The 13,486-nt window shown below is 46.2% G+C and overlaps 1 protein-coding gene across 4 annotated transcripts in view; it reads left to right on the top strand.

Moving 5' to 3' along the window:
• The first annotated feature begins 12,486 nt into the window (after positions 1 to 12,486).
• Positions 12,487 to 13,486, top strand: part of LOC142558242 (ATP-binding cassette sub-family C member 2-like) — a 393,191-nt gene continuing 392,191 nt past the window's right edge. For all 4 annotated transcript variants that reach the window (XM_075670389.1, XM_075670392.1, XM_075670391.1 and 1 more), the window contains exon 1: positions 12,487 to 12,732. The gene's annotated coding sequence lies outside the window, so the exon portion shown is untranslated. The remainder of the gene's footprint in view (positions 12,733 to 13,486) is intronic.

Consider the following 13,486-nt stretch of genomic DNA (forward strand, 5'->3'; position numbering starts at 1 on the left):
GTGAGTGGGGTTGCGAATGGGTTGTATGAATGACAGGATTTTATCGTGACAGCAGCGCTGAAGCCACGTATGATCGGCGTAAATTGGATGTTGAATCGCCTTCCAATTTTTTCATCTTCATTATCATCATAGTTATCATATACCCAGTAGCCCCTATGTGTAATAAGACTGCAGTGATAATTTCTGGTGGGTGCCCATTTGCATCCCTCGCTCTTCGTACCCGAGTTTTTTCACAGCATTTGTGGACCCTATGGGTCAAATACAGAAGTGCCATAGCCGAGGCCCAGTAAAAAATCTGTAACAAATTGCACACTTGTAAGCCTCATATCTTCCATTGCGAACAAGTTTGAACTAGATTGATTATGGCTCAACAGATTTGCTTATTGGACTGCTTGGAATAAGATGATAATTAACTGAAAAACCGAGAACCTATCGCACAATGACTGTCGACGGTGTAGCATTGAATTACTATATCGTCACAACGTATTGCCACCGTGCAAACGAGTCATGTGTGAGGCGTGTGCTGCAGCGGGACTCATTTTTTGCGCTTGGATGGATGGATGTTATGAGCGTCCCCTTTGCAACGGGGCGGTGAGTTGCGCCACCAAGCTCTTGCTATTATACTTCTTAATGTCCTACCTAGGTTAAAAAAGAGAAAAAAACCGTTTGAACTCCCACAACCAAATTTTCTGAATCCCCATTGAGAACTTTGCTTTTGTACGTCTCCACTTTTGTCGTTTCCCAACTTTTCTTCGACCAATCTTCAACTCGCCTCTTCTAACCTCTATTGCGGACGTGTTAACTTTTTCCGTGCTCTCGCTGAGCCCAAGGGCTTCAAGGAGGCCAGTGGGGCCTAAATTGGTGCGTTGGTTGGTTTTGAACCCTGTCCCTTCAGCACAGCAGCCTGATGCGCTTAGAACTGCACGCATGTACAGTGACACGTACTCGGGCAAACCAGTTGGTCTAATTGTCGCTTCCGAAGCCTGTTCCTCAAACACGGCGGCATGATGCGCTGAAGGCAGCAAATCTATACACAGTGGCACAAACTAAATCAGAACGGCAAGTTGGGCCAGTTGGATGGGATTCGTGGTAAGGATTGTAACAGCGCACCCAAGACAAGGACAACAGTGCCGTGTCATCGTTTTATTTCTTCTGTTGTCCTTGTCATGGGTGCGCTGTTGCAAACCTTACCATAAAGGTTTGCAACAGATTAGCCGAGTACCTAAGGCGCTAGTATACTCGGCTCGAAATTGCGGGCTAATCTCCGGCTCTCTTACCATAAAGCTACATACAAAGCCACCCAAGTTGGTCCGATGGTCGATTTCGAACCCTGTTGCCTCAGTAAAGTAGCCTAATGCGCTAAGAGCAGCACACAAGTACACTTTTGCAAACCAGCAAAACCAGCAAAGTGCGTGGTGATCGGTAACGACATCGAAGGACCGGCCGTACAGGTATGGGCGCAATTTTGTGATGGCCCAGATGATCGCGACACATTCTTTTTCCGTGACGGAATAGTTCGCTTCAGCTTTCGTCAGAGTACGGCTTGCGTAAGCAACATATTCTTGGCAGCCGGGCTTGCGCTGGGCGAGCACAGCGCCAAGACCAACACCGCTAGCATCCGCATGGATTTCCGTGGGAGCAGTTGGATCGAAATGGCGCAGTATCGGTGGTGTTGTGAGCAGGCGACGTAGCGTCGCGAAGGCATCATCGCAAGTCGGGGACCACGCGGAAAGATTGGGGTCTCCCCGAAGAAGCTCTGTCAGTGGTGCCATAATCGAAGCGAAATTTCGTATAAAGCGGCGGAAGTACGAGCAGAGGCCAATGAAACTGCGCAAGTCTTTTAGAGATGTCGGCTTCGGGAATTCTTTAATAGCACGGAGCTTAGCGGCATCAGGGAGAACGCCGTCCTTCGACACGACATGTCCGAGAATTGTCAGCTTGCGTGCCCCAAAGTGACATTTTTTTAGATTTAGTTGGAGGCCAGCGTCACTGAGACAGTGTAAAACCTGCTCCAAGCGATGAAGGTGAGTAGGAAAATCTGGTGCGAACAGTACTACATCATCCAAATAATACAAGCACGTGTTCCACTTGAGACCTCGAAGAATAGTGTCCATCATCTGCTCAAAAGTCGCGGGCGCGTCGCAAAGTCCGAATGGCATCACACGAAATTCGTATAAGCCATCTGGTGTGATGAACGTAGTTTTAGGCTTATCTTCTGCAGCCGTAGGCATCTGCCAATAACCAGAGCGTAGATCGAGGGAGGAAAAGAACTCTGCACCTTGTAAGCTGTCGAGGGCGTCGTCGATCCGCGGCAATGGATAAACATCCTTTCGGGTTATTTTGTTTAGGCGACGGTAATCCACGCAAAAGCGGATCGAGCCATCCTTCTTTTTAACTAAAACAACTGGCGATGCCCATGAGCTGTCGGACAGTTCAATGACACCACACTTTAGCAGGTCACCTACTTGCTCATCAATGACGCGTCGTTCTGTCGATGAGACGCGGTAGGGTAGCTGCCGTAGCGGTGAGTGAGAACTGGTGTGAATATGATTGACATACAGTCGTCGTTCGGCCCAGAGAAGTGCTAGAATAGCAGCTTGGGCTTGTTGGTTTTCCATCCTGCTAGTAACAGCGCAAAATATAGACAAGGGACGAGAGAAGAAGACACCACAAGCGCTGACTTTCAACAACGTTTATTCTGAATGTTTATAAGAAGCCGTGTTTCTTTCAGAATAAACGTTGTTGAAAGTCAGCGCTTGTGGTGTCTTCTTCTCTCGTCCCTTGTCTATATTTTGCGCTGTTACTAGCAGGAGAGAAGTGCTATGGCTGTCTAAAGCAGGGCGAAATTTCTCGAGGAGACGGAGAAGGTCATGGCATTGCGTGGGGCTTAAGGCGTTCTCGATGACGCGGCTGAAAACGTCTTCAGGCGATGTGGCAGGTACGGGACTACAGTAGAGGGTGTTGACCCCTGACGATCCAACAGGAAGTTCCGACGTGGTAATGGTGTCGTAAGGCTCCACGGAGCCGAGAGATTCACCGCGAAGCAACGCAATCGGGAATGGGAAGTGGTTGTGTATAGGAAGGTGAGTAGCACCAGCTTGAAGGCTAAGTAACGCAGTTGGGAGTGGTGAGAGGTGGCGGTGAACGAAAGCAGTGGAAGGCGTGAAGAGTACGGTAGAGTCGGAGGCAACGGAACAGGATACAGGTGCCAGAACGGATGCGTGCGGAGGTATATGGATGTCGTGACTGAGGGACAACTTGGTGCAGGAAAGCGAAACGTGATCAGATATGGCATTGCCAAGCGAATAGAAGGCGACTTCTGCGCGGGAGCAATCAATAACAGCTTGGTGACGGGAGAGAAAGTCCCAACCTAAAATAATATCATGGGAACAGTGGGGAAGAACGACGAACTCGACTGTGTAGAGCACTCCTTGAATTTCAAGTCTGGCGGTGCACGCAGCCACCGGCTGGACGTGCTGTGCTGTGGCCGTGCGGAGTAAAGGACCGAAGAAAGGCGTCGTGACTTTTCGTATAGAGCGGCATAGTTTTTCGGCGATTACAGATATGGCGGCACCTGTGTCAATGAGGGCAAGCGCAGAGACTCCTTCAACAGCGACATCAATAACGTTGGGCGGCGAAAGAAGAGGGCTTGAGCGTTTTGACGATGACGCAGTTCTTGCCTCGGGAACTGCGCCACTTAGTTTTCCGTGTCAGCGGTAGAGGGGCGTCGACGCATCGGGGAGAGCGAGCGACGACGAGGTGAAGGAGAACGGCGGTCGGAAACTGGGCGAAGGCTTGGGCGGGGAAGGGGTAAATCGCGGTCTGGAGCGCAAGACGACGGATGGTCGTACGCGGCTGTGCGTGGGTCGTCACGTGGATGAAGTGGACGGCGGCGGCACAGGCGTGCGACGTGTCCGGGAATACCGCACGAATAGCAGATGGGCCGATTGTGCGGTGTGCGCCAGGGATTAATCACTCGATGGGCTGGAGGTCGTGGCGGCGTGGGGGTAAAAATAGGGCTAGGCATCGGAGGCGAAGCCCGGAAGGTCGGTGGTCGTGGTCGTGCGACGGCGTCGGCGTAAGTCAATGGGGCGGTGAGTTGAGGCGCCCGTTTCAGAGGAAGGACCTCGGACACTTGTTCTTCTATAACGTGTCGTAGGGTTGGGCTAAGGGACGAACTTGACTCCGGTGGGTTGGAGATCAGGGAGAGCTGGCGAACAACTTCTTCCCGGACGAATGCCTTGATTTGCGAGAGGAGGGTGGCATCTGGAAAAGGAGAGGTCAAGCCGGACAACGATTCCTGATGAGAAACAGGACGGCAGTTGAGGAGGCGTTGACGGCGGAGCTCGTCATAGCTTTGGCACAGTTCAATAACTTGTGCAACAGTAGAGGGGCTCTTGGAAATGAGCATCTGAAACGCGTGCTCGTCGATACCCTTCATGATATGCTTGATTTTATTGCCCTCAGTCATGGATGCATCGACGCGTTTACAGAGATCGATGACATCTTCGATGTAGCTCGTAAAGTTCTCACCAGGCTGCTGAGAGCGCGACTGCAGACGCTCTTCGGCACGAAGCTTTTGCACAGCAGGGCGGCCGAAGACCTCGCTGAACTTTGTCTTGAACACCGTCCAGCTTGGAACTTCGCTTTCGTAGTTCCGAAACCACAAGTGGGCAATGCCGGTGAGGTAGAAAGGGACGGTGGCCAATTTCGTGATGTCATCCCATTTGTTGTTCCGACTGACGCGTTCGTATGATGAGAGCCAGTCATCAACGTCGTGGTCGTCAGTGCCGCTAAAGATAGGAGGGTCCCGCTGGCGGAACGTGCCAGGGCATACGGTAGACTGGGGAGCAGGTGGTGGTAAGCTCGTGGCGCATTCGGTGGTCATGATGGCAGGGAGAGTCCGGCTGCGCAACTCCAGGATTGCAGGAGACCCAGCAAACGTCCACAAATTATGGCAAAGAAGTCCGACAAGGCTGTGGACGACACGAAGGACGCGGACAAGTAGACGCAACAGCGTAGGCTTAGCCAGTACAAAACCAGGAACAGCGTCTAGCCCGAGCCCCACTTCAGTAGCGCTGGCGATCCGGCTGCGGAGCTCGGCACGGCGCACTTCTTCTTCCTTACATTTGCTTTACCCCTCTTGATCAACTTGGAATGACCAGACCTAAAGTTCTATGGAGACTTCCTGGTCGATAGCACTAGAACAGAATACGTATCTGATGGTAGCACATATATAAATTCTAGAAATTGCTATTTATTATTCATTTGGAGCTAGGTTCTGAAAGTAAGACTTAGTCGCCATGGACGCACGACAGGAATCATTGTCGTCCGCAGGTAAATTAATAAAACGTGGCGTAGTCTCCTTGTGCTTGAAGAATGCTCTAAACAACAGTTTCACCCACTCATTACAGCAGAGTTTTGAAGCCCAGAAGGCGAGATTAGAGATTAATGTCGGCAGGGTACCCGGTCTCACTTTTGATGGCTGCGTCAGAATCCTTGTTTAGAAAGTACACAAATAAGGAAACCGTGGGAACCGCGGACTACAATGATTCTTCAACATCAAAAAAAGCTCGTAGTGATGCCGTATTTGCATGGCTTCTCTCACAATCTGAAGAGGGTGGCCACTATGAATGGCGTCACACATGTTTTCGGCGCCGAGCAAAGTGGTTAGGCTGTGCAAAAGCATCACAGGAGCGAAGAAAGATGCGACTAGTGGCTGTGGAAAAAAGCCCACCACATTTTTTCACAAAAATTGTGCATCTTCAGTTTTGTATCGCATACCTCTCTCATGCGGACTGTCCTATATCGGCCAGACAGGTCGTTGCATAATAGACCGCATGCATGAACGTCGCTATTTCCTACCTACAGGTACAGGAGGGAACTTGCAATTGCATTGCAAAAAGCACGCATGCCGACAAGTTTTTGATAGTGTATTTATAGTGGGGAGAGAGCGCAGCAAACTGGAAAGAGAAATTTGCGAAGCCCTCCACATGAAAAAGTTAGGCGCGCATACATGTGTGAGTGAACCTTCGGTTCATATCAATGATAAAGAACTGCAATTTCTAAATTTATCATGTTAATCCACGTGTTGTTGCCTTTGTCTGGAAGAGGTGTGACTACGCTTTTGTGTACGTGTAGAACTTTTGTTGATAATTCACTACAAACTTTGCTATTGTTCTTGGTTGTATGCGCATGCGTGGCGGAGATTTGTGGAATGTTTCCACAATAAACTTCAGTTGTAAGTCCAGCGTTGCCCTGTCTGTTTCTACTTGTTGTGCTCACGTCCTTACTTGCTGGAGACCATTATACTTTCACTATGCACCAACTGGCCCAGCAAACTACTTTGCTAAAAAGAGATGCTCCCTGTCGCCCAGTGCCTCACCGGCAACGGTACAGGTGACGACCCTTGTGACGAAGCTGCCACGGCGGGTGCTTTCCCAGCTTCCACGTTTCCGTGCACTGTCACCCTCCTCTGGCATGGCGGTTGCGTCACAGGTCACTTGTCACCTGATGTCCACTGCGCATCTTCACTGTCTTGGCCTGCCCCGATAGCGAGCCAGCTTAACGCCGGCGCTCCGAACAAAATCTTCAATGGGCATGGCCGCACGGCAGGAATGATGGCCTCACACTTAGTTTTGTTTATTCCACAGGTCAGTTGCCTTTCCATATCAAGACTAAAACCCAACGATCCATTTATAATCTTGATTATAAATGCCCAGAAGCAATGCTTCTGGGCATTTTTGTTCTTTGTTACTGCTTTTGTGCCGTGATGTTGAGAGTAATCCCGGTCCTCCGTGGGAACAGCAATGAGATACACTAACTGAAGTTCTAAAAACTTTACGCGATTTGAACAAAAGGTCGGAAAGAACGAAGGATAACCAAATAGCAATGCTGGACACTATTACAGAGCTAAAAACACATCAGGAAACGGTGGCAGATGCGATATCTGAAATTAAAGAAAGACTTGCGACCGTACAAATGCAGACCGGTAATATTGAAAAATGGCAGCATGAACTCGGTGACGTTCGGGAAGCGGTTGGCAGTATAGCAAAGGACGCTGCATTCCTACGCTCCCAACTGGACAATACGGAAGACCGCTTTCGTAGGGATAATCTACTTTTTTATACTTTAACGGACATCGCCACCGAGTCCGCTGTTCAATCGGATCAAAAAATACTGGACGTTCTAACTAACACCCTAAGTGTCAGCATTACTACTGGCAACATATCGCGCGCACATTGTATTGGTAGATTCACTCCGGGGAAGTCACGTCCATTGATAGTAAATTTTGCTGCCTATAAAACGGAAGAAGAAATATTATCGAACCTTTCCATGCTAAAAGAAATGAGTATCTTTGTTAGTGAAGATTTCAGTTCCGCTGCACGTCACGCCAGAAAAACCGTTATCGAATAAAGAAAAAGTCAGAATGTACCAGAAAAATTAATATATAACAAGCTACTAATTGGTACAAAATGCTATGGATACGAGGCCGCTGAACAAAATGTCTATGAAAGGAAGCCGTTAAGTAGTACCCCAGATGATGCCGCGGCGTCTGTTCTATGCTTAAGATCAAGCCGCAATGTTCCAACAGTGCGCACATAAGATAACACGAGGGGTAGGGACCTCGCTACCATAATACTGAAAAAAAAATGTGGGGGTTTACTTGCCAAAACCACTTTCTGTTTATGAGGCACACCGTAGTGGGGGACTCCGGAAATTTCGACCACCTGGGGTTCATTAACGTGCACCTAAATCTAAGTACACGGGTGTTTTCGCATTTCGCCCCCATCGAAATGCGGCCGCCGTGGCCGGGATTCGATCCCGCGACCTCGGGCTCAGCAGCCTAATACCATAGCCACTGAGCAACCACGGCGGGCCATAACATCGAGACTACCGGTTCTTTCTACTAAAGTTCGTAGCTTCTTGCCTAAAAAAGATTATTTCTGTAGCCTAATAAATGATTGTGATGCAGACATGATTGCATTAACCGAAAAGTGGTTGACGAGTAAAGTAGCAAACTCTGAGTTATTCCAATGTAATCAAAAGTATAATGTTTACCGTACTGATTGTGCTAGCACACTTGGCGGTTGTGTTTTAATTGCTGTTAATGAATGTGTTCACTGTTTCCCTGTATCCATACCATCTAACAATGGATGTGTATGGTGCTGCGTTTCTGTATATTTAAAAAAAAAGTTGCAATCTGTTTATGTTACCGACCACCATCATCAGCCCCGACGTTTTGCGATAGCATGTACATTTATTCATGTCAGATAAGTTTTCGCCTCCCCGGAGTGCCAATATTATTAATGGGCGATTTTAACTTTCCGAACATTTTCTGCTCTGGCACATGTTCTTTATTAAATACAACTTCCGCAGAATCGAAGCATTTTGTAGAGATATGTGCTGATTTCAAGTTGGTTCAGGTTGTTACTTCCCCTATACGTGTAACGAGCACCACATCATCTCTCTAGGTCTTGTTTTAACGTCATCAACAGATATCATATCTGAGGTTACACACTCACACGGCTTGAGCGATCACGTTGTCTCGCATTTTTTTTATTAACCCAGCAATTCTACCGTCCCAAAACAGCATTAAAACCATTCCTAATTATGAAAACGGCAACTTCACCGCTATCAACTACGAACTTGCTCTTTTTCTTGATAATTTCCAGCGTAATGTTGCTGAGCGCTCACTGGATAATAACTAGAATATATTCAAAGAAAAAATTCGCAATCTTGTCAACAAGTGTATCCGAGTGAGGCGCGTTTTTATCGAATAACAATAATTTGTGCAATACTAATTCTTCGAAACGCTATACGACAGAAAGAAACATCTTTTTCGCACAGTTAAGCGGATGCAAAGTAAGGCTAAATGGTCTGCTTACGAAGAAGCTGCCTAGGCGTACTCCCATCTGCAATAAAAATACAAACATTTTTTTTAAACAGTACCCTTCCGAAAATACTTATAAATAATCCAAGAAGCTTCTACAATGTAGTAAGGCCTAGTGAATTGAAACTTATATCACATAGCACATCTTCAGGCGCGCCTATGCCTCGGCAGCACTGCGCTACGATTTTAAATAATGCGTGCTTATAAGCTTTCGCTCCTTCAGCACATGACAACGACTTTCCAAGGCTATCATGCTACAATTTTTTACCTATGGGTCCTGTAATTTTTAACTCTACTGGCACAAAAAAATAATAGGCATTTTTGAGCTTACGTCTTCTTGTGGAATGGACAAAATCACGACGAAATTTCTAAAAAAAATGCTAGTGAGTATTCCTCTATCATCTTAGCATTTTTTCACAGTCGTATCTGTCTTCAACCTTGCCTCATGATTGGAAAACAGCAAAGATTATTTCGATCCACAAATCTGGCGCTACTCAAGGTTCTGCTAACTACAGGCCCATATCAATTACATCAGTACCGTTCAAAATAATGGAGCACATATTTTCTTACCCTGTAAACTTTCTTGAAGAAAATACTTTTTTCTAACAGTCAACATGGCTTTCGCAAATTCTTTTCTTGTGACACTCGGCTGGTATCATTCACTAATGACTCACATGCATATCTTGATAGCGGTTTTCTGACTCAATGCATATTTTTGGATTTTTCTAAAGCTTTTGACAAGGTCAAACATGTATTGCTACTACAGAAACTAAGCGCACTCAACATTGACCTGGTAGTATTTAGCTGGATCCAATCGTTCCTTTCGTCTCGTTCCCAATTTGTTGTAACTAATGATTCCACATCTAACGCGGCTCCAGTTGAATCCGGCATTCCACAAGGGCCTGTTCCTGCTCCTCTTTTATTTTTAATACATATTAACGATTTACCTGATAACATTTCCTCACAAATCTCTTTATTCTCTGATGACTGTGTTATATATCGAAAAATAAATAATGCCTCTGATAGAGCTAGCCTTCATTCTGATTTAAATATCATATCTAATTGGTTCCTCACTTGGTGCATGGAACTTACCATTATTAAATGCAAATCTATGTGGGTTTCTCATTCTAACACAACTTGCCCTACCTACGCCCTCAAAGACTGCCCCCTTCAATCTGTCATATGCTACCGTTATATTGGCATTCATATAACTAGCGATCTTTCTTGGAAGCAGTATATACAATATGCAATATCTAAAGCTAACCGCTCCATAGGATACTTGAGGAATTTTTCGCTCGCTCCTGTTTTATTAAAAGACCGATGTGGTACACTACACACGTCTGCCCAAAATTAGAATATGCCTCATCCGTTTGAGATCCTCATCCGATCACGTTAACGAAATTCAATCAGTGCTAGATCGCCCTGTTTATTTCATCTTAGCTAACCACCATCGCACTGCTAGTGTTACATTAATGAAGAGTACTCTTCAAATTCCATTATTATCTCTTCGCAAAAAGAAATCACGCATTTTCCTTTTTCATAAAATTTACCACCACAAGGGATCTCTTCGCCCTCTTTGGATCCAACCTGCGCCTTATTATTCGGCTCGTAGTGATCACATACATAAAGGTAATGTACCCCGTCATAACACCGTCGCGGGATCACAATCATTCCTTCCTAGGACTTCAGTCGACTGGAATAATCTACCTACATCATTAGTAATCATCAGTGACTCCACTCTTTTGAAGAATGCACTAATCAACATCAAAAGATTTATGGTGCGAAATGGCAGAATTACGTACCTTTTCGTGAACATTGTCTGCTTGCTAAAGTTTACTCGTTCTGTATTTTCATATGTAACTCTCTGTTTTGGTTGTTATGAATGCATTACTAGGTTTTTCATATCGCTTTTGTTCCCTGCACTGTGAAATCCTAGATGTAGTCCTGTATTTTTTTTTTTTACTCTTGAAATGTATTCTCGCCTCTCCCGTCTGCAATGTACAGTTATGTACCTTGAGGGTATCACAAATTACTAAATATTCTTTCAACACCTTTATGGAAAACACGAGGAAGGCGGGACATGGAAATTCAAGACGATGAGCAAAACGAGAACAAGGTGAAAGCAGGAGCCAACGTTTCGACAAGTGGACTTGGCTTCTTCAAGGCGACATATGCTTTCGTCGCCACAGTGTATGTACTGTGGCGATGAAAGCATATGTCTCCTTGAAGAAGACAAGTCCACATGTCGAAACGTTGGCTCCTGCTTTCACCTTGTTCTCGTTTTGCTCATCGTCTTCAACACTTTTATGACGTTTACCCCTTCTCGAACGGGATGTTTATTCTGTATTATGGTAGGATCGGTATTCCGTGCACTCAATAAAGAAGGCTAGACAGCCACACCGGCAGCAATGATCTGCCAGGTGGCTGCCAACACTGCTCTTTATGAAGCTTATATGATCCTCTGTGGTGGTCGTTGACACACCGGCCAGTTTCACAGATGTCGCAACGATCGCATGCGTGGAGAATTGCTTACATAACACGGCGGCAGCAGTCAACAGTGCCCTGTCTTTTGCGCTGTTTTCCTGATTAAACCTGCTATGGTAGGGCGAGCTTTCTCAAACGTGACTGCTCGGATCTGCAAATGTACTACCGACGTATGTGCTTCTCTCAGTACCACGAGCGAAACTTCAATTTACCCGTGATTGCGACATGCGTGGAGCAAAGACGACACCATCTGTGCACGCGACACATGCGTGATCGAGTAATGGCTTCTTTTCTCAACACAGCGATACTAAAGTTACGCGCATTGGTTACGGTTGCAAAGAATTAGACAATATTATTATTATACGTTTTCGTTATGTTTCGACACATACATGCAACATAACATGTGGTTTTAGCAAGTGACCGCCGTGCTGACCGAAAGAAAGATGTTTCACGTCAAACATTGAAGCGATTCGTAAAATATCTGCTATGCATTGATTGCGGCAGCTACGAGATCTCTCAAGAAGTCCAATAACGCACTATCGCTAATTTACTGAGATATTCGTTTTCGCTTTGTAATTAGGACACACTGCCACCTTCTTTCCCGTTGATGTTTTGAATCCACATCACATTCGCAGTACGTACAAATAATTGCTTAATTCATAATAGGCAAAGGCGTGCCTAACCCACTATCTAGCCGCAAGTATTGCTTCATGTAGAGTATTAAAAGGAAAATATGTATCCATTATATGACGTCTGAATGTGTATCATTATTGGGACCTTGAGGGCTGATAAAACGCTGCAAAGAACTTTGGAGCAGGGTTTTTTTATGACTGAAAAATGTACGGCACCCCGCCGGAGGCGTTGTAGAAATACGGGCAAACCTTCCACGAAAGCGACAATTGTCAGATACGATGCTGCGTTTCACCTGCGCTACGAACACATTTCCATGCTCGCGCGCCGGTGTGCATGTGACACATCCGGCGCGTATAGTCTTCCACGAGCCGTGCTTATCGAAAACAAAACCAAAAGAATAAAGTGAGCGAAATAACGTCCTTGCCGCACAGCTGTGGAACATATTCGAACAAACAGGCTGCGTACGTAGCGTTCAAAGCCCAGCAGGATAGCCTCACTCACTCAGTGCGCTTTCAACATTCCGTGCAACGCAGAAAAATCCATAATTTCCGACATGTGATAGTGAAAGTAAGCGCAATAGCCGACGCGCACTTTTCTCGGAGTGGATACCATTGTGCGTGCTGCGGAAGTATTCAAACCTAAGACATCCTCGTGGAAGTAAACGAAGCGGCGGGCAGCTCTCCTGGTCTGCGATAACATTGCCACTGGAATTTGAGCAACCAGTACGTAACATTTTCTCTTGTGTACATGACGTGTGTTTCGCTGCATTGACGTGTTTCTATATCTATGAGGGACACAGTGTAGCGGTGAGCACAAGAAACCGCGGTTGGATTATGTATTTCTTATTTTCAGGAAGGCCGTAAAGGAAGGCAGAGCCTTCATTAGACGTGCGCCAAAGTATCACTTTCGCCAGTAAGCGAAAATATAAACTTTCAACCACAAATAACATTTATGGTCGTATACATGCACGAAATTACATGCGTACAGGCCGCAATCTTTATTCTGAATATAGAGGCAAGTGTTCATGCGTAACTTCGAGATTATTCAAAACACTATGATTCTCTTCCATATTTCTTGCTTGCGAGCTAACTGACTTCACCGAACTTCAGTGGCGCCTGCGCACTCCACCTTTCCTAGGAAGCTTTGATGAAGATGCCGACACTGAACTGTTGAGCATTGCAAGCAACAATGGCCTTAGTGCAGTCCTCGTGCAGTGACAAGATGGCGTTGAGCCTGCTACGCTTGTGCTACCCCGCACTTCCCCAGGAATTTCACGTTATACTACGGTAATAACTACTAATTTTAATCTAAAGGATGCCCAGAGCTTCAAGGCGACACCATTGCTTACAGCGCATCGTTCTGGTCGTGGCCACTTGGTTCACTTCGTCGTCCTCACGTTCTGCAGAAGTGGCGATGACCATAGGCCAGCCAACAGTGTGCGACACAAAGAAAGGCGTTATGCATGTGACATTAAGT

The sequence above is a fragment of the Dermacentor variabilis genome, chromosome 9 (genome assembly GCF_050947875.1).
Source record: "Dermacentor variabilis isolate Ectoservices chromosome 9, ASM5094787v1, whole genome shotgun sequence".
NCBI lineage: Eukaryota > Metazoa > Arthropoda > Arachnida > Ixodida > Ixodidae > Dermacentor > Dermacentor variabilis.